The sequence below is a fragment of the Phodopus roborovskii genome, unplaced genomic scaffold (assembly GCF_943737965.1).
Source record: "Phodopus roborovskii unplaced genomic scaffold, PHOROB, whole genome shotgun sequence".
Classification (NCBI taxonomy): domain Eukaryota; kingdom Metazoa; phylum Chordata; class Mammalia; order Rodentia; family Cricetidae; genus Phodopus; species Phodopus roborovskii.
Genome location: NW_026126447.1, coordinates 5057193 through 5078398, shown reverse-complemented (window position 1 = coordinate 5078398; position 21206 = coordinate 5057193). Strand labels below are relative to the sequence as shown.

Genomic DNA, 21206 nt, shown 5'->3' with positions numbered 1-21206 from the left:
AGCCAAGTCCCCAGGAAGGTTGAGGTTTTATCCAAAACTCATAACCAGTGAGGTTCTCTTGAGCATTAAATGTGTCCTGTAAAGTCTTCACATCCTCCTCCAGGGGCAGCTTCTACAAAAGTCTACATTGGCACATATCAGGTAGGATTCTAGGTATTTAGGTTTGTATTCATGTTGTGTGCAGTGTTCCATTAAATTCCAAGATTCCCAGTCACCCTAGAGTTCCCCCATTGTTTTCTGGAGACACAATAAATGATTTAAAGTTAAACATGAGTGTGGAATTCTGGGGTTCATCAAATCATGGTGGCATGAATCTAGGTATGATATTCATGTGTCAAGGGGCTTAGTCTCCTGTATATAAAATAATGGGGGTAATTTCATTTGATTCATATCACTCATCATTTTTTTTTTGAGACAGTGTGTCATGGACCTCATACAGGCCTCAATGTCACTATAATTAAGAATGATTTTGAGCTTCTAATTTTTATGTCTTCAACTCCCAGTACTGGTATTTTAGGCACAGGCTACCATATCAGTTTGCATGTGAGAAAAGCACTCTAGCAACTGAATTATGACCTTTGTTCTTTACATAGCATTTGGAGACTTATAAAGGAAATATTTTAAATGAATGTCAGTACCTGGTGAAACATCAACTATTTTCCCCCTTTCTCTTTCTCTCTCTCTCTCTCTCTCTGTCACCGCATTTGAAACTAGAAAAGGTTGTATGCTTCTGAGTGAAATATTGACTGTGCTGGATGATAGGTACAAACTGAAAGACATTTTATGTTATTAAGTCTCCTATTTGACTGCATCCTGTCATAAGAGACTAATTATGAGGGAAGAGGTAGGAAGAGGAATGCCTCTGTATCATGGTCTTCATCTGACTAGATTGTTTTGGACTCACTTCTGGACTGCATCATCAACTGTTGCTGGTATTTTTGAAGGAGGCTGCTCCCCACTGGGGATTCCAGAGAAAACAGAGAATGGGGCAAACAATTAGGAAGCAGTGTGATGTAGATAGAGAGCTAGAAAAAGAATTGATGAAAGATAGGAGATCTGAACGCAATGCTAATATAAAAAAGAAAGCATGTGGGTGGTGAATGTATTTCTTAATTGTAATCATTTCAAGAACCACTGATGAGGATCTCAACTCAGGCCAGAAGCCAATGGGAAGAACATAATTGTTGCCCAAGAAAAAGAAATTTCCATCAGTCAGAAAAAGAAAGCACCCATCTGGTCAGTGGCCAAAGAGCTGTCCGTGGTGCTGATTTACTCTCATTTGGATTGCAAATAGTCAAGGGTTCTGTTGTTCTCTCCCCACTCCCAGACTCTTTATTATATTTATATATTTAAATCTTGATCTCGTTCACCTCTATTTCTCCACCTTCTTTGCCAATTATATCAATTTTTCTCAAATTTATAGTCTGGCATTCAAGGATTTTTCTTTCATTTTGTTTCAAAAGTCTTCTAGGTCTTTCTAGTATTTTATACTGACTGCCTCTTTCTTGTCACCTTTTGGGTAATATGTACATTAATAATGTTAGGAATCACAGCAGTATATGGGAGGGATCATTCTCTCTCTCTCTCTCTCTCTCTCTCTCTCTCTCTCTCTCTATATATATATATATATATATATATGCATATGTACATGCTGCAAGTTAATCAAGGCTTCTTTGGGCTACATGGCAAGTTCCAGGCCAGCCCTCGAAAACACAGCAAGACCTCATCCCAAAGCAATAAACATTCAAAAAGTCTTATGGAAGTATACCTTTGTAGAGGGGTGGAATTTGGTATTATACACCCAACAGGAAGTAAAATGTTGCATATAGTATACACACATACATTCTCTTTATATACATATGCATTCATACATATATTTATTTCACTTGAAATTTCACAGCAACCCTACTAGAGGGTAAAAGATATTTCTTATTAAACAAGTGGGAATGTAAAGGCTAAGAAAACTTGGCCATGATCACACACAGACAGAATTCCATTTCATTTCCAGCACTTGCACGTTTTACTGAATCTGGATGTCTTTACAATGTCCAACACTTTTCGTACGGCTTCCTGCTTCTCCCTCTGGTAGTTTCACTCAAGCTTCCCCTCTCGGCCAAATCTTCAAGGGACTAGAAATCTGATATTCTGGTGTGAGTTGAGCCTTGAGTGAAAAGCAAAACATACAGTATGCATACTCTGTGGGGATTTAGACCGTGCAAAGGCCATCTGTTTTGCTTCAAGGAAAGGTTCTACCTGCACAGCACACTGAATTGAGAGTATTACTGCTATCTGTATTCTTGTCTTGGACTTGCTACCCTGGCATTTTCCCTGTTTCTGGTGGTCCCTAGAGAACTTTGCGTTCTCTTCTGATTCTCACTTCGATATCCTTCCCACGTACTAAAGAGCATGCTTAATTCTGGGAGATAAGTGGGCTCTTGCTTACACTGAAAAAAAAAAATCTCTAATAGTCACAGGGAAACAGAGACTCAGACGTGCGTCACCCCAGACAAAACCCACACTCAGGTATGTACACGCAGTCACGCTAAGCTCCCGCATAATCAGAAACACCCAGACGCTCACGCACCACTCAGTTACAGACCTTTTCAGCTAGAATCAGGATTCAGGATTTACCCACACTAGGTCCCTTTGGGTGGTCTTATACAAAGACTTGCCGCTCTGTCCCCAGACCCCTGCGACTTCCCCAGTAGCTAATCTTAGGCCCACCAAGGCAGCCCCTCCCTACAAGAGGCACCACATCTCCCCTCCCTCATCTTCCTCCACCCCCTAAAGATGTACAAAACACTCCTAGGAATCCACTCGGGCACTAGGCTCCTCCCTTGCCGCCTCCAGGCAGAGGCTCCCCCATTCATTTTGCTCCGTCGCCGGCGAAGTCCCTCCCCCTGACTAGCCCGGCCTCCACTGCTCCCCTCCCGGAGACCGCGGCGTACTTGGACTTCCCTCTCCATTCGCCAGCCGCCTCTCTCCGGGTCCCCACGGCTGCGAACTGATCTGGCGCAGGGGGGGCAGGAGGAGGAGAAGAGCACAGGCGAAGGAGAGGGCGAGAGAGCCAGAAAGCCGGAGGCAGAGGGAGTAGTGGCCTCCTTCAGGAGCCGGGATTCATGCCTGTCCTCGGGACCAGCCAAGGGGACTTTACGGCTGAGTATGAGACAGGCTGCTAGAAGCCAGGTACCCCCACGCCTGCAGTCCCCGCGCCGTCCCCGGTATGCGAGCTGGACGCAGGGCTCTACCAAGTTCCCACCGAGCCGAATAAAAAGCGTCCTACCGCTGCTCTCCGCCAAAGACGGACACTGACTCCAGGTAAGGCGATCTGGGGCGCAGCTTCCTACAGCCCCCTGCCCTTGGAACCCGCCCCGGACCGCAGTCGGGGCGCCCCTGCCGGCGCCTCCCCTCCCCCTTCCCAGCACCCTCGTCCGGCTTCCCTAGCCGCCAAGTCCTCTTCTGTTTCAGAGACTGTGGTCCCTGTAGCTTGGACTACAAGGGTTAAATGCGGGTTTTAGTAAGTGGCGTGTGTCCCCGCGCGCTCCCGACGTATGTACCATGGTGGGAACTTGATGTGGTGCTAGTGTGTGTTTGCCTGTGCGGCGTCGTTTTCGTTTGATGCGTGGTGTGTGTGTGTGTGTGTGTGTGTGTGTGTGTGTGTGTGTGTAGACCCTATAACCTACTTTAGCTGATGTGTGTTTGTGTAGGTGTGCTTGTACGTATGTGTTTGCATGTGTGAGCGTCTGTGTATTTTTAATTAGGTCTCTTCAGCTTACAGGGGATGGAATGGGGTTCTTACTACAGGATCACGTAGCCACCAGGAAGCCGGCTGTGGGCTTCCTTTTAGGGCTCTGGACTTGTTTGGGGGAAATGATAGGAATATAGACGGTACATTATTTAGCCTAGTGTTGGTATCACTGAAGGAAATTTTCCTCTAAACGATGGGTAGTGCTGCACACTTGGACTCTCTTTAAAATGAAAAGAGACATGTCCAAAACCTGAGGCAAAGGAGATGCTGTCCCTTTAAATTCCAAGCTGGGCAGACTCCAGGATTCTGATGGGAATTTGGAGCTGTTGGGTACTGAGTGCAAAGGAAAGGAGGAAGTCAGGGATCTCCTCATCTAATACATGCCTAGCAAGTCTGGGATAGGGAGATAGCCCTGTCTTCCTGTTGAAATCACAGCACCAATCCCCCCCTCCCCTTTGAGAGGGTTGGTCTGGGCAAGTTTGCCTGAATTTCTTCAGGGGAAAAGAGTAAGCATCTTCTAGGGATGTGCTTCTCCACCACAGTCGCACAGGGTCCTAGAGAAAATAAAATTTGGGGCATTTCTGGGTGCTTTGTTAGGAGACTGATAGGTTACTTTCCTAGGATGCATTCTTTTCGCTTTCTCCATCTTAGGCAAGCTCTAGAAGTCCCAGAATATTTTCTAAAAGCTGTGTTTTCAATGGCTCCAGGAAGTTAGGAAGATACTGGGAGAACGGAGAGGGATTGATATGTGTGCATGTGTGGGTGTTGGTTCTCTATATGTGTGGAAGGACCAAGGGAGATCTACAATTTGTGAGGCATTGTGGGTGGGGAATCCATGATAGAATGTTGTGGTAGTTGACTTAAACTGGTGTCTGATTTGCACCCCATAGTTCACGCTTAGCTCTAAAATACTACCAAGGGCAGGGGTCCCTAAGAAGGCTCTCGGGGAGATCCTTTGAGGTAAAGGTCTCCTTATTTCCTCTCCCTTTTAAGAGCTTGTGTAAGTAAATACTTTGACCACCCTGCCCAGGTACAGTTGGGCTGTGGTTCTGGAGCCAGCCATTGATTTGATTCCTGGCTGCCTCTTAAAGGCTTTCGCTACTCAGCAAAAATGCTGAGTTTTACTGCTGTTAGCATGGCTTCCAGACTAGGCAGCTGTTACTTTCTCAAGGTAAATGGAAGCCATTCTGCTTGTAAGCAGTGAAGCTAGAAGATGAGGCTTCCGTGGTGGGATGCAGTGTGTTCAAGGGCTCACTAGAAAGGGCTCTTGGAAGGGAAAGGAAATAGAAATGTACCAATTTAATAATATTAATATGCACACACACACACACACACACACACACACACACACACACACACACAGCTTCTGAGGAGACATAAAAGCAAACGGGTATGTTTGTAGGAACCTGTCCCAGCTGGTGGGTGACTGTTCTACCTGCAAACACTTGCACACATACCACTCTCTGACTATGGGCTGATATATCAGGCTGAAGCCATGGCAATAGGGTAGACTTTACTAACTCAGGTTAGAGCACAGCTTCCCAGTACAGTTGTGGGTATAGACAGAGGAAGAGCCTTCATGTTGATAATTATCTCTTTATGATGTATAAATGATCAGAACTGGAAGGCTTATTAAAGAGCAAATAGGCAGGTCTCTGGCTCAGAGGATGACAATTCCCCCATATTCACTAGTGAATTGGTGGCATGCCCAGGACTAGAGCTCAGGTTGGTTTTTTTTTTTTTTTTTTTTTTTTTTTTTTTCCCAGCCTGAACTCCAAGGATTCACAACATTTCCAAATCTTACCTGCCCACAGTACTCCCACCCATGAACCCATGATAACTGCTTGTCTTCCCTTCTGTAACTGGTTTCAGAGTTGCATTTCTGACTTTCTTCATATGGACCTAGGAGAGCTAGTGCCTAGTGTCTCAGGAATTCTACTTACTTCACAAAAGGGTTAAACACGAATGCACACATGTATACACAAGAGGGATGGGTATGGAAGGAGAGAAAGCTAAGGTAGATTTTTTTTTCAATGTCTTCAGATAAATACAAGCACATGGGGACACCAGACTGTAACTGGTGCATAGAAGAACCCAGGAGAGCATTTTGACCGTACTTAAGCCTTTTATGAAGAAAACTTTGCTTTCTGTAAAGCAAACTATATACTGAGCCATCCATGAAAACACTTCAGGAAGATGAATTTATTTACATTAATTAAAATCTCACTTCTGTACATTCATGGTACAGACAAAGGAGCATATGCAAGAATATGCAGGCATTCATATACATGTGTGTACATACAGGACTAGAAAACCTCCCTTTCTGCTAGGTCCCCTCCTATGAGACTCTTAATCTCCATAGGAAATTGAGCTAGGTTGTGTAAACGAATGACTCATATGTGGACATGGACTCACAACCTCAGGAAAAGGAAAAATAAAGTCCTTTGAGTCACAATTTCTTTAGAAGTTGAAATAATATTCACTGAAAAAAGTATGTTGCCCATGTTTTAGATGTTCTTTTTTGGGGTACAGCGAAGTACTGAGAAACATGAGGATTTTAGGTCCTTTTGCAATAAAGCCATTAAAAACCTCACAACCATTGTCTTTCTGGAGCTAGATGGCACTTTAGCACCCAGAAGGGGGAGCTGTGACTCCATTTCAGCCAAGGAGAAACAGCTCAGCTATTCCAAATAAGCTCTGGGGCCCCCCTGCTGAGTTGAGACAGCCTGGCTCAGGCTGCAGGGAATATATCTATAGCAGCATAGGTGGGGACTATAAAAATGTTCTCTTGTTCAGTTCAAGTAGGACATCTCTTTCTTAGTGCGTTCTTAGTGCTATTGATCAATAAGTCCTGTTTCTCTGAAAGTGTCTCCCCCCCCTCCCCCGTCATCCCCCATGGCCCTGAAATGTGTGAGGAAATTTTTTCGATTTGCATGTGCTTTCTCATACTGGACCCTTAGAGGAAGTCATTAGCACACACCATGAAGACAGACTCTTACATCCTCTCCTCTTATGTCCTCTGACCTAAAATGCAAACTTTAACAAATAAGTTAGTGTACTCCTGGTAATCATATGAACAAAACCATAGGAATATGAAGGGGTATCCCACTGGATTTTTAGAACAACTCTCTATTGCTTTTTATTGTTATCTTTCCAATGAAAGATAATGACTATACATTTCACCATTCCACAGACCTTAATTACATTTTAGCATCTGGCTCAGATAACCCTCCTAAGAAATCTTCCCAAGAACATGTTTTAGAACCAATCTCTTTTGTCTGGATTTGTCTATAATTTTGTTGGAAACCCTATTTATTCAGTTTGTGTCTCTATTTTCTCTGTTTGTTAGCCACACAGACACAGGTCTCTCTTGATCACATCAACAGGTGTTCTTACTGGGAACATTTCTCTTTTAATGACTAGGAATTGCCACATAGTAGTTATTCTATTAGTGTTTACTTTTGCATGCCATATCCAGCATCAACAGTATGTCAGTTTTTCTCCTGTCAGTCTTTTTCTTCTTCTCTCAAACACTTTGTCCTCATTTACTCAAAGCAAAGCTATTCTGACTTTAAATTATACCACATATACCTACAACTCAGTGGTACTGGTGTTTTGGTAGACAGGCAGTTATACCTAACTTTACAACATTACTTGACGTGTCCAGGATCATTAGTGTTGCTCTCTCCTTTAATCCACCCTCCCATGCCTTACAGAGAAGAAAATGAAACTCATGTTGTCCTGGTTCCTTTTAAGCAGTAGGGAAAGTATTTGAACTTTGCTTGAGCATCTTCATGAATATCACTGGTCAACACTGAGATTTAGTTGTTCAATGGATGCTAGAAACAGCTGGATCATACTGTTGGTTCTTTAGAGCTGATGTTATAAAACTCTTGTATAACCTCTGGGTTTAGAATAAAAATAGTGTTTTCTCTAAGGAATTTTTCTGAAAAAAACCTCTGAAAGTTTTTCAATAACCAAATCTTTGTCCATAGTCTGGAATCAAAATTGTTTTGGTAATGTAGGCAATATGTGTCTTTCAAGTCTCAGTTTTAATACTAATATGAGTGAATTCATTACCATGCAAAGCAGCTGGTGTTAAATCTGGACAGATTTGTGTGATGTTTCCTTATTTTAGCTGTAAACCATCCGGTTATCTATAAGTCTCTGCACCGGAACAAATATGATTGTTTTCTACAAATCAGGTCCATACATGCTATAATAATATAAACAAGTAAATGTATAGTAATATCATTAAATATATTCTCCTTTGGGTGGAAGAGCACAGAATCCTGTGATATTCATCTGAAATGACTATCTCGTATTGCACTGTAGTGTATTACTATTCTCTAGATTGTCTCTCCTTCAGGGTTGCAACACAAGTTTGTGAGGAGGATGTTGTTGATTTAGAATTGAAACATAGGATTTATTTATTTCCAGTGACAGTAGATGTTAACAGAGTATCCTCTGCTTGACACATGTTGCCTTAGAATAGTACTCTCCAATAGAACTTTGGAGAATAAGAAATGTGCTCAGTGCTAGACAATATGGTAGCCACTGCATTCATAAATGTGCTTGAGGGCTACTGGTGAAATGAGGTTTAAATTTTGTGTAGTATTTATTTGTTTTTCATTTTTATTTACACAGCTGCATGTGACTGATGCCATTGAAATGGCAAGTGTAGATATCAGGGATGTATGAACACAGGAATGCTTTCATTGGAGCTCACATATAGATGAAGAGATGACTAATAATGAGTAAGCAAATAGAAAACCACATTAATTAAATCTAATATTAAATGTCATACCAGTAACTAGAAATCCTATTCTAGAAAGGAAGACAAGAGATATAAGTTTACATAAGTTAGCCATAAAACAGCCATTTCTGAGTAATGTACTGATTTGAATAAGGACATGGCTAAGGATGTACAGGTACCCAGTGTGGATGAAGCATTAAATGAGGCAGTGTGCGACATGAGATGAAACAGGAAAGACAGACAAAGCCCACTTCAGAAAGGACTTGCACAAGGGAGTGAGAGGTGTTGACATTTTTCTCTTGACATGCCTTTAGTTAGGAATTATGAGGTCTGAGAAGGAAGACATTCTGGAAATTGACAGGAGGTCATTATTAGGTATTCTCTGTTACGTTTTCATCATGCCCATTTTGCAGACGAGTCATTTCAATGTGTTCTACTCATCTTAATTTCCAGTCCTGCTTAGAGTACCACATTCTAGAAATCCTTGGGCTTAAAAGTCAAAAGTTAATGAATAGGAAAGGGGGAAGAGAACAAATGTGTGGGTAGCAGATAATTGAAACCTGAGGGAAAGAGTAGAATCTGGTTGCAGTTTCAGCTGCAAAGATTTATCAAATATATTATTTACAAAATGATTTTGACAAAGTGGTTGAGCAGATATGCCAGTGAACGATGACAAATGCAGACCATCAAAGAGAAGGGATATACAAATTCCCAAATATTTGTAATGGAATGGTAATTGCCATTTCAGAATCTTATAGACTTTGGGGAAAGGGGAAGGCTAAAGGAAGGCATATCAGAAAAGACAGTGATGATGATGAACAGTTAATTGTAAGATCTTGGAGATCAGGGACTATACCTTTTTATTTTATATCTTCTTTATTTCAAAATTTCATAGACCACTAGTATTGAAACATTACGTTCTTAATTCTAATCCTGGCCCATATTATTGTCTATAAAGGCTACTTAAGAGCGTATCTTGCTCTCTCTAGTTTTATCTTCTGTAAATTTAGAAGAACATTACTCTTGCTTGGCTCACCAAAGAAATATTGCTGGGCTGTATGGAAATGCAGCATGACAAAGTTGTTGTAGAAGCAGAGAGAGAAACATGCATGTTGGTTATGCTTCATCATGAGAGTTAGATGTCCTCTTAGAGATGAGAAAATCTAAAAGAAGTTACATCTCACAGCACTAGCTGTGATTCCAGACAGGACAGCTGGGTAGGATATATGGTGAGTCTATTGCTACTGGTGCAACTCTTAATATCAAGGTGATTAAATGTTAACATGAAACATTATCTTCCTGGAACACAGCAGTCCAAAAAGGTTTCCTACAAATGCATAGACAGTCCTCGCTACTGAGGGGGTAAAGAAGACAATTAAGAAAATAATGAGGGCAAGGAAAAGTGAAATTAGGTTTTTTTCATGTGGCAGTGAAGGGGGATTTTGTTTCCCAGGGGAACACTCTTTTGCAGATTGCCATGGCCTTAAGGAGAATAGCCTGAATAAAACTGGGTGTGAGAAAGTGAATAGTGTTTAATTAACCAGTGTTGCCTACTACTGCAACATAGGAAGAGGGAGTCTGATGAAGGCACACAATCTATCATTCTTAGCAAATTCTGTACTCACACAGTGTGGAGTTGTGTAGAGGCATGTTGGCATCCTCAAGAGGATAGCTAAGTAACTGTATCCCCCCTAAGGGTGGGAGGTAAATCCATAAGACAATTAACAAAAGTAAGATACAATTGTTTTTGTGTAAGCTGTAAAGGTTGGAACAGCAGGACTCCAAGTAAATGGCCCATCTGAACAGCTAGAACCCTTTGTAAGGGTTAACCCAATAGAGGTCCAAAAGGCTTTCTGAGATATAATTTATCTGACATTTCCAGGCCCAGAAAATGAGCCAGTGAGAAAGAACCAATCCTGTGGATAGTGTAGATAGCCAGCTTACAGATACAAGTTGATTTGGATGGAAGAAGGATACATACATATTCAGGGGATGGACAAGTTTTAAGTTGTTATTGTAAACATTGGTCATCTGCAAAAAATACATGAAATGCTTGATGTCAGTGGGAATCTCTGGTGTATCCAGAATCCCAGTGATAAATCTGTAAGAGCACTCTGATGGAGACCATAACCTTGAGCAAATATGTTGCTGTTTCCAAGGTACTGAGCAAGCTAAATTTCTTATAGAATTTGATGAGTTCCAAGTTTATAGGCATATTGTAGGAGAAGCACCTATTAGGAGTCTTGCTAGTACTATAAAACATCCACACAAGCACAGCACCCATTTAAAATGAGAAAAATCAGCATTTTAGTATGTGTAGGCATGTAGGGGAAAGATTGAAAAATAGATTACCTGGCAAGGGCTTGTAATATGTTTTTGCTGCTGGGACACATTTTGGAGACATGACTATTTCGGAGGAAGTGGTTATCATCAAGTGCCATTTCTGGAGATAGCTTTGGCTAGGGAGGGCTGAGGGAGTTATAAATAATTTTGTTCTGTGTGCATATCAACAGGACAGTGACATTCAAAGTCCACTTAAGCCTTATGAATGATTTCTGAAAATATTAGCAATCCAGCCACATTTTTCTCCATGTTTTTCTTCTCAATTTTCATGGTGAAAACTACATTTATTCAGAGTTCAAGATCTTCACCCAAATACTTAGGGGTGATTAAATGTCACTATTATAAAACCACTCCTGGACTGGTGTTGTGTGTGTCAAGCTTGTTTGTTTTTTTATTCCTTGTACTATAATAGACACATAGTATATATTGTCTGTAAGTCCATAGTAGGCAGAAAATTCTCCCATCTTGAAGATGTGAACACTGAGGTGTGTAACAACAATGTTCCATGCTGAAGACCAAATACTAAGCCAATGGAGGATTTGAACCCATTTCTATATGACTAGAAAGCAGAGAAATTGAAAACATGAGTGCTCAAATCTGAAGACCTATGCCCCCACCTAGAGCTAGTGTTCCTACTACCTCTCTGGTCTTAGCCAGGTTATGTAATGTTCCCTTGTCAGTTTCCCCATAGGTAAAATGGGAAGAACAGTAGCAATTCTGTATGGAAGTGAGATGGGAATTCAATCAGTTGATTCTGTAAACGTTTCAAACTGCATCTGGCAGATTGTCACAACCATATAGCACTAACCATTTTTGCTATTAATACTGCTATGCCCTCTTGTATTAGATTGAGCATTTCTAAATTCTTAGATTTGTTTTCAAACTGGTAATGAACATACACAAAAGAGATTACTTGTAGGTTGGAGACATGACCTTGCAACGGAACTCTTAATATCATTTTTACAAACCGGTTCCCTGCCTGCATTCCACGGTGTAGCAGGGTGACAGCAGTAGTTATAGAAGAGACACAAGTGATTATAGAAGGGAAAAGGCATAATAGTATGCAGAATTGCTAAAGCAGAATTTTTGCTTCTCTGTGCTGCTATGGATCAGAAAGCAGATGTAGACAGGTCATTGACCATGAAAGCTGAAAGTTGTCATCCATATAGGCCTGCTTAATTTTCTCCCCTTTTTCTTTTGTTTTATTTCATGTGCAGACCCATTCTGTTTAAGGTAAAACAGAATCTGTGTTGTCTCATGCACCATGAATCCTTGCAACCTTTCTTCCTATACCAGTCTACTTTGTTTTCTAATATGGAATGCCAGTGTGTCCATCAGGTTTACCTAAAATCATGAATGACTGACAAGCTGGATACTCTTTATATTTATTTTCATGATTCGCTTTTATATCTTTGATGACATTTAATTTATTAAATTCCTGAATATCTTGAAATGATTTCTTAAATTCTATTTATCCTTTATTGTGATACTCTACATTTAAAATTATTTCCTCCAGTTTTCCAACAAGGACATTGTGTCTAAAAGGTGGGGAAATCACTGTAATAGATGCAATAAGTGACATTATCAGAATTCAAACTCTTGTCTACCAGGACACATTAAATGTGGCATGCTTTGCCTGAATTGCCTTCCCTCCTTGCATTAGCCTAAGGCATTGTCCAACTAGTAGCAGCTTCCTGCCAACCTTCATATGCAACTTGATGGCTTCTTATAGTGGAGGCTGATACATGCTACTAGGTCTCTATTGTCCTGGGTAGGCACAGTCATTGCAAATCATCAACCATTATGTCATAAGACTTTGCCCTCAGTTCTGACTTTCAGATGTGTAAAGTATGAAGGCATCCATTATATTTGTTCCAGGAGAAGTTATAAATGGGACTGCTGGAAGGAGCTTTGTAAATACTCACTAACAATCTGCATTTTACTTCCTTTCTTTCTTTTTCTGTCAGTATCATGAATATCTTTCACTCTTCCAGTGCCTTCTTGCTGCCAATTTCATAGCCTCTTAAAATAGTAATTTAACTTCACAATGCCTCTGCAGGAACCTTATCTTAGCCTGTTTATTTGCACCCTAATTGTGGGAGTTCAAATGCTGTTGAAACCAGGGCCAGCAATAATAAAAAAAAAAGCTACTTTCTAACTCTGAGCCAGAGCCAAGTGCCAAGATCTTCCTTTCAATAGAAACAGTAACTCCAAACGCACCTGTGATCACAGTGATCTCACTTTGACTGTTAAAAGCAACTCAAGAGAATGTAGGGTGGAGATAGCATGAACTTCAACAGCCAGATATTGCAAGATACTGTATGCATTTCTATGGATATTTCTTTGTCTTTCATATCTTTTTTCTGTTAACTTATGCACACACATACATGGATTCAAGAGAACCAATTTTGAACACATTGGGAACAAGTAGAAAGAACTATAGAGATATTGGAAAATGCTCAAGTACAGATGCCTGTCTGTATTATTGGGCCATGAGCTGTCATAATTGTATGATCATCTACTACTAGAAGCCAAATGGGTAGAACTTTAAAATGGAAAACATGTTTAGTACACCTGTTTTTTCAAAAGGAAAATATTCCTTTCCCTCTTAACATAAGAGTAAACAGATGTAGAAATAAACTGAGAGGAATGAAAGGAGACATCAGGATGGATGTAGAAGATAAGACAGTGAAAAAAAAAGATGGGTAGGAACAAATATATAATGATATGTTTGTATAGAATTGTCACAGTTACATTCTACCCCACCCAAAAGAAGTATTTTTGGTTTGTTTTGGTTGCTTGTTTTAACATCTAAACGAAATGCTGTAAGAGGGAATGTTAAGCAAGAAATCAAGATGTAATATAACAAAGCTTTACTTAGCTACATGAAAATGAGGATGATGTTAAATAAGCAAAAGCAGCATGATTCTAAGTAGCATTACCAAAATGTTTCTATTTTTGTATTGATATTTAGGTTGTTGATGATGTTGATGGTGTCAGTTGTTTTAGTAGCAAATGCAGTCCAGGTAAGCAGTGAAGGAAAGTAGAAACTTGCTTATAGTGGCTTGTGCTTGCTTCATATTAAAATTAAAGAATAGGGTTGGCAAAGAAAGTCAGTGGTTAATGTATTTTCTTGGCAAACATGGGACCGGAGTTAAGATTCTCAGAGTCTACATAAATGTCAGATGGACATGGTCATATCTACAGTCCCAGGGCTCTGCTAGTCCTGCCAGCAAGGTCTAAGTCAACTGAGAACTACTTCAATGGCAAAGATACATAGGCATTAAAGATTTTAGACAGCATAATCTGTGATACACATGTACACAAAAATGTATCTGCATACGTGTACAAATGAGATAAAAATAAGCAACACAAGGAGAACTCCTTGTATGCTTCCACATGTCAGACACTTTTCTATGAGATGTGAAAGCAGCAGTAAACACAACTAAGACCCACCCCCCATCTTCTTTGAACTCATGCTCTAATTAAGGGAAAAGTTATATAAATAAACAAGCAAAAAATATAGTGTGTGTCAGATGGTGATGAGCGTAACAGAGAAGAAAAACATAGAACATGACTAGAGAAGGAAGGTGGGTGGGACAGATGGCATGGTGGTAGAGGGCATGCTAATTCATGTAAATAGGGAAAGGAAATGCCCAGGGAAGTGCTGACTTTGAAAAGAGGTCCAGGGGAGATCCAGAATACAACCAGGCACATACCCTTAGGGGTAGCATTCTAGGTAGAGCTAGCCAGGTAGAATATTCTTGACTACTGAAAGTAGAAAGAAGAATTGAGGGAAGATGACTGAGTGAAATAACAGAGGTTGGACCATGTTCCAGAGGTATCTTCTGAGGTAAGATCCTGTGTAAGAGGACCAGTGAGGCTAAGGTGGATTGAGCAATAGGATGTGAGAAGGGATATTCATTATCAAGAGAGCAGGTGCAAAATCCAGACACATCCTCAACCTATCCTAAGTTTTACAAAAGAATTACAAATGCTTGTAAATTAAGAATGTGACCCACTCTAGTATGTCAGTTTGATGTGCAGAGTCTCTGAAATAAGTTCCTTTTGAGGACAAAAGAAAATTGAAATAAAATAAAGTATACAATAGACTTTCAAGACCCTAATTGTAGTGTTAGAGTGATATCTTTATATATCAGGAGAAGAAATGTAGAAAATATTTATACAATGGGCTAGCAACAGGACTCTCCATTGAGTTTTGATGTGAGAGTTAATGTCACATACAGGAAACACTTGGGAACACATATTATGCATAGCAAGTAATCTGTAAACAGTACTTTTTTTGAAAGGCCATTTTATGGAAAGGGGACCTTTCCATATTGACTTACTTTTTGGTGAGAGATTGAAGAGGCATAGGAAACAAAATATCACAGAATACATGATTATTAGATAAGTGCTTATACGTATTATTGGTTATTTTTGGATAATATGTTATGAATAAATTTCAGTCTTTCTATGTTACTTCCCTTCATTTCCTTATATATATTCTGTAATAAGTATGCATTACTTGGTAATCAATGCTTTAATTAGTAGGGTTAATGGGATTAATGAGTAATCCATAGTAGGTTAGAAAAAAAAACTGAAGTATAGGGGAATTCATGAATATAGTTACTTACATTCTTAAGTCAAATTTAAATGGCACATCTTTTTTACTTTCCATTGGCTTGAGTAAAAGTATTCATATAACACTGGTGGTTGCCTAAGTGATTTCTAAAGAATAAGAGTGGCTTTCAGCCCCTTAAAACTGAGTAGTGCGCTTTTCATTTGTAATGAAACCATTTCCTGAGGAGAGATCACTATGTTTGTCATGGTTTCATAATCATGGGTTACTCAGGAGACCTTTTATTTTGAAGTTTGAGTAAATTACCCTTCCCTGACCTCCATTTTCTCACTTATGAAGAGAAGGCTTGTGGTTCATAGGACCATTCTGAAGTCACATTGGAAACAGGGAGGAAATGTTAGAGTGACACTGCCTCTGAGACTAGCCCAATTTTCCACCTTCCACCTGCATCTAACCAATCCCTCTTCTCTGCTTCGCTTCATTATACTTTCGTAGGATGTGAATCAGAAGGTCCAAGGCTTTAGAAGTTACTTGAAAATGCTTTCCTCCTTCCATTGTATAATATTAGCTGTTTTGTCAAAAATCAGATGTTCATAGGAGTGTGGGTTAATATCAGAATTTTTTATTTGATTCCATTGGTGTACCTGTCTATTTTTGTGCCAATATCAAGCTGTTTTCAGGACTATAGCTCTATAGTAGAGCTTGAAATTGGGGATGGTGATGCCTCCTGAAATTCCTTTATTGTACAGGGTTGTTTTGCCTATCCTGGGACTTTTGTTTTTCCATACAAAGTTGATTATTGTGTTGGAATTTTGATGGTGATTGCATTGAATATGAAGATTGCTTTTTGGCAAGATTGTACTGTTTATCCTACCTATCCAAGAGCATGAGAGATGTTTCCATTTTCTGTTATCTTCTTTAATTTCTTTCTTTATAGACACAAAGTTCTTACTATATAGGTCTTTCACTTGTTTGGTTGGCATTACCCCAAGGTGGTGCTAGCACAACTGGATGATGGTATGTAGAAGACTGCAGAAAGACCCATGCACAAAACTTAAGTCAAAATGGATCAAAGACCTCCATATAAATCCAGCCACTCTGTACCTCTTAGAAGAGAAAGTGGGATGCACCCTTGAAAAAATTGGTGCAGGAGACCAGTAACACAGGCACTGAGATAGACAATTAATAAATATGACCTCCTCAAACTGAGAAACTTCTATAAAGCAAATGTCACAGTCGACAATACCAAATGGCAACTCACAGACTAGGTAACGATCTTCACCAACCCCACATCTGTCAGAGGGTTGATCTCCAAAATGTACAAAGAACTCACGAAACTAGTCACCAAAACACTAAATAACACCATTAAAAAGTTGGGTACAGAATTGAATAGAGAATTCTCAATACAGGAATCCAAAATGGCTGAAAGACATTGAAGAAATTGCTCATCATCCTTAACCATAAGGGAAATGCAAATCAAACAACTCTGATATACCAACATAGTTCCTGTCAGAATGGCTAAAATTAGAAACAGCGATGACAGCTTATGCTGGAGAGGATGTGGAGAAAGAGGAACACTCCTCCACTGCTGGTGAGAGTGCAAACTTGTACAATCATTTTGGAGATCAGTATAGTGGTTCCTCAAGAAAATGGGACTCAGACTACCACAAGACCTGGCAATTCCACTATTAGGCATATACCCAAATGATCTACATCCATGTAACAAAGACATCTATCTGTTCAACTATGTTCATAGCAGCATTATTTGTAAAAAGGAAGAACCTAGAAGCAACCTAGATGTCCTTCAACATGGACGAAGAAAGTGAGGTACATTTACACAATGGAATACTATTCAGCAAAAAGAAGCAATGAAGTCTTGAAATTCACAGGCAAATGGATGGAACTTGAGGAAACTACCCTTAGTGAGGTTACCTAGTCAAAAAACAAGGAACATGGTATGTACTCACTCATATATGGATTTTAGACATAGAGCAAAGGATCACCAGCCTATAATTCACACCGCCAGAGAAACTAAGATAGAACGAGGAACCTAAGGAATTCATACAAGGTCCCTCACAGAAGGGGAAAGGAACAAGATCTCTTGAGCATATTGGCTGGGGTGTGTCAGTGAGTGGAGAGGGAGATAGAAGAAAGAGAAGGGGAAGAGAGGAGAACATGTGTGACCACTAATACTGAGTCAGGGGAGGAATAGACCAGAGCATAAAAAAGTGATACCATAATGGAGGAAGCCATTGTAGGTTTGGAGAGAAAACAGATTCTAGACAAATGTCCAGAGACCTAGAAGGATGATCCCAACTAACAATCTGAGCAACAGTGGAAAGGCTACCATAAATGCCCTTCCCTGATAATGAGATTGATAACTAACTTATATGCCATCATAGATCCCTCATCTAGTAGCTGATGGAAACAGAAGTAGACACCCACAGCTAAACACTGAGCTGAACTCCTGGATTCCAGTTGCAGAGAGGGGGGAGTTATAAGAAAATGGGTCAAGACCAGGCTATAATAACCCACAGAGACAGCTGATCTGAACAAGGGGGAGCTCATGGATCCCCAGACTGATAGATGGGAAATCAGCCTTGTACTGACTCAGACCCCCTGAATATGGTTCTTAGTTAGAAGGCCTGGGAAGTCTAAGAGACTTCTAATAGTGGAACCTAGATGTATCCCTGGTGCATGAAAGGACTTTGGGAGCACATTTCCCATGGAGGGTTACTCCCTTAGCCTAGAGGCAGGAAGGAGGGCCAAGACCATATTATAAATGTCTTGACAGATTTTGATGATCCTCCCTGAATGCATCACCCTCCCTGTATAATGTGAGGGTGGCAAGGGGAGGTCTGAAGGTATGGGAGGGAGTAAGGGAGAGGGAACTGGGATTGATATGTAAAATAAGAGAAAATAACAAATACTTAAAAATTACTTCAAAGCAGTAATTCCAACTTCCATTGGTATTTAAGCCATAGTGTTGAGGTTTTGGAAATCCAAATATAGTTTAAACATATCCTTGCGGGTTCCCTGGGAGGAAAAACCTGTAAAACTGTGCCTTAGTCTGTAACGAGTACCGTTTTTCCGCCTGCCGCCTCCTGGTCTTGTCCTGCCACGCCAGCCCCAATTAACACACAGAGACTCTGTATTTGATACAATGCTGTTGGCCCTGTTACTTGTTTATTATTGGCTAGCTCTGCCTTAATTATTAACACATTTCTGCTGATCTATGTATTTCTCTTACCAGGGAGCCAGTGGCATACTGCTTTCTTCAGACTCTCCATCTTGACTCCTCCTTCCTACTTCCTATTTCCTCCTTGTCTCCTAGTCCCTCCTATCTTCCTTTCCTATTGGCCAACTGTGCTTTATTATTAACCAGTATGAGAAACATACAGAATGACATCTCCCATCACGCCCATCATGCCAGAAAGAGAGTCTTTCCTGGCTCCCCTCCGACCTCCTTCCACAGGTCACTCTGCCCATGGCTCCACCCCCCAATGGGCGTGGTCAGTGCCACAGACGGACTATCTCACTACATTAGTCTCCTTTGTCATCAGAATCCATAACATATACTTGTTATCAGCAGGTGAAATGATATGAAGACAGTGTATACTGTATTTAAGATAGGCTTCTATGGAAATAAAATGTTTGCATAAGAGTCCTCGGAACTAAAAATATCTCCCTGTCAGTTTTCCAGAAGAGGTAAGGCTAGAGATTGCTCTGGAGATGAACATGGCAAAGTTCAGACTTCCAATGGATGGCATGGTGAACCTAACAAAAGTTGTGTGCCTTCATCCCAGAACCATTAGAGCTAAGTTAAGATCTTAAACCTCCATGTAGTCATTCCTTTTATTTTTATTTTTTTGACAGATAAAAAAATCAGGGGACAAGAAGATGGTTCAGAGTATAAATAAAGTTCATCTTATAAAAGCCTAAGGACCTAAGTTCAGATCCACTAAACTGTTGTCAGTCTGGACAGTTTAGCATTTATCTGTAATCATAAAGTTTGCATGGCAAGCCAAGCAGAGGCAGAACTTAGGAAGCTCACGAATATACAGCAGCAATTATCAAGAGACTATTTCAAACATGGAAAAAAGTGAGGACTGACACTTGAGGTTGTCCTCTGATGTCCACGTCCAAGGAATGCATAATGCATATACCTAAATTTGGACAACACACACACACACACACACACACACACACACAAAGAAGAAGGAGAAGGAGAGGGAGAAGGAGAAGGAGAAAAGACAACAGGAGCTAAATTGATAAAGGTCAAATTCTTTGCACAGTTTCTAAGCCTAAACTACCAGTTCCCTATGTCCAGTTCTAAAATCATTCTCCTTCCATGAAATTCTATAATTTCTTTCCATTAGGCACTATTTTATTATTTTGTTTTTTGGGGGGTTTTGAAAACTCTAAGAATAGTACATTCGATAGTGCAACACACATGAGAGAAGCATTATTTCATAATCATTTTAAAGACTTTTTTATGTCCTATAATAAAGGAGGATATTATTATCCTTAATTCAAGTGTTCTCAAATTTATTTAACTTCATAGTTTCAACTTTCTCTATTTCTTTCAATTAATTATTAACTCTAAGTAGTAGAAAATATGTTTTCTATGTAAACATTGAAATATTGCATTTGTGATAAATTTGTATTTAGTATTATTGATGATCTACATTATTCTGGAAATTATATCATGTTAAGGAAATTATCATAAGATAATAAAGAAGTTTCATCACTGATTTAATGTAAGTTTCACTTGTCTTTCCTTCTCTCTGTCTGCATCTCTTTTGTTGTTCTTGTTGCTATTATTAGGTTACTGTCCTGATTTCTCTTTCTTGCTTTTCCTTTCCTGTGTCCTCTTATATCTTGCATTACTTCTCACTTCTCCTTAATGTTTTCTGTAGGGTGTTTCTTGAGGATCTAATATATGTCTAATTCTGAAAGACTTTTATGAATAGAGTTAGTTTCCTGATCTGAAGTCATTGACAGTGTGAGAGCAAATAGATATACAGTCTGAGATTGTGCAAAGTGGCTGGAGCTGAAGCTGAAGTATACCATTGTATGATGAGGATGTTCCTGTGGCCTTGTGGATTGCATCACTAGTTGGATGTAGATGAAGGCCCTTCCAGATGGAGGGTAAAAACTGAAGTATTTCAGTGTGTCCAGAGAGCATCCTAGAAGTTGAGGCTAGAGGACTGATGCAAAATTAGCCACTTAAAGTTTCAAGACTTAGTTCTACTAATTTTTATATAGACAGTTTTTGCTGAGTGCTAAGAGAGTTGTTGACTTGATTAGATCTACAATTGAAAAATGGCAGGAAGTGAGTCAGGGAAGGAAAAGAAAAATCCTTGGTAGTCATTTCGCAGGTCATGATTGTGGTATAGATACTGTACAGAATATGCACATCTAGACTAGAACAGTGGCAGGGAAGTGGATGGACTGGAGAAACACTGGGTTGGTGGGATAAGGGAAAGGAAGAGTTAAAGATGACATCGTTAAGGTTGTATCAGATCAGGACCTCCTTGCTCTAAACACTGCTTCCAGAACACAGCAGGGTCTCAATTATCTCAACGTGGGCTGTGAAATTCTAAAAAAAAGTTCTCAAAACAAAATTAAGTTTAATTTGCTTTAATTGAAAAATAAACACATGCCATGTACAGCACTCTCAGGAGAACAAAAGGCTGGAAAATGAAATGAACTGTTGAGTATGAAAGGCCAGTATTAAATATCATAAAGTAGAAATTAGTATTGATTGAGAAAAT

The 21206-nt window shown here is 39.9% G+C and overlaps 1 protein-coding gene across 1 annotated transcript in view; it reads left to right on the top strand.

Moving 5' to 3' along the window:
• The first annotated feature begins 3168 nt into the window (after nt 1–3168).
• The window catches only part of Brinp1 (BMP/retinoic acid inducible neural specific 1), a 185766-nt gene continuing 167728 nt past the window's right edge, over nt 3169–21206 (top strand). Inside the window, exon 1 of the mRNA XM_051188034.1 lies at nt 3169–3318. The gene's annotated coding sequence lies outside the window, so the exon portion shown is untranslated. The remainder of the gene's footprint in view (nt 3319–21206) is intronic.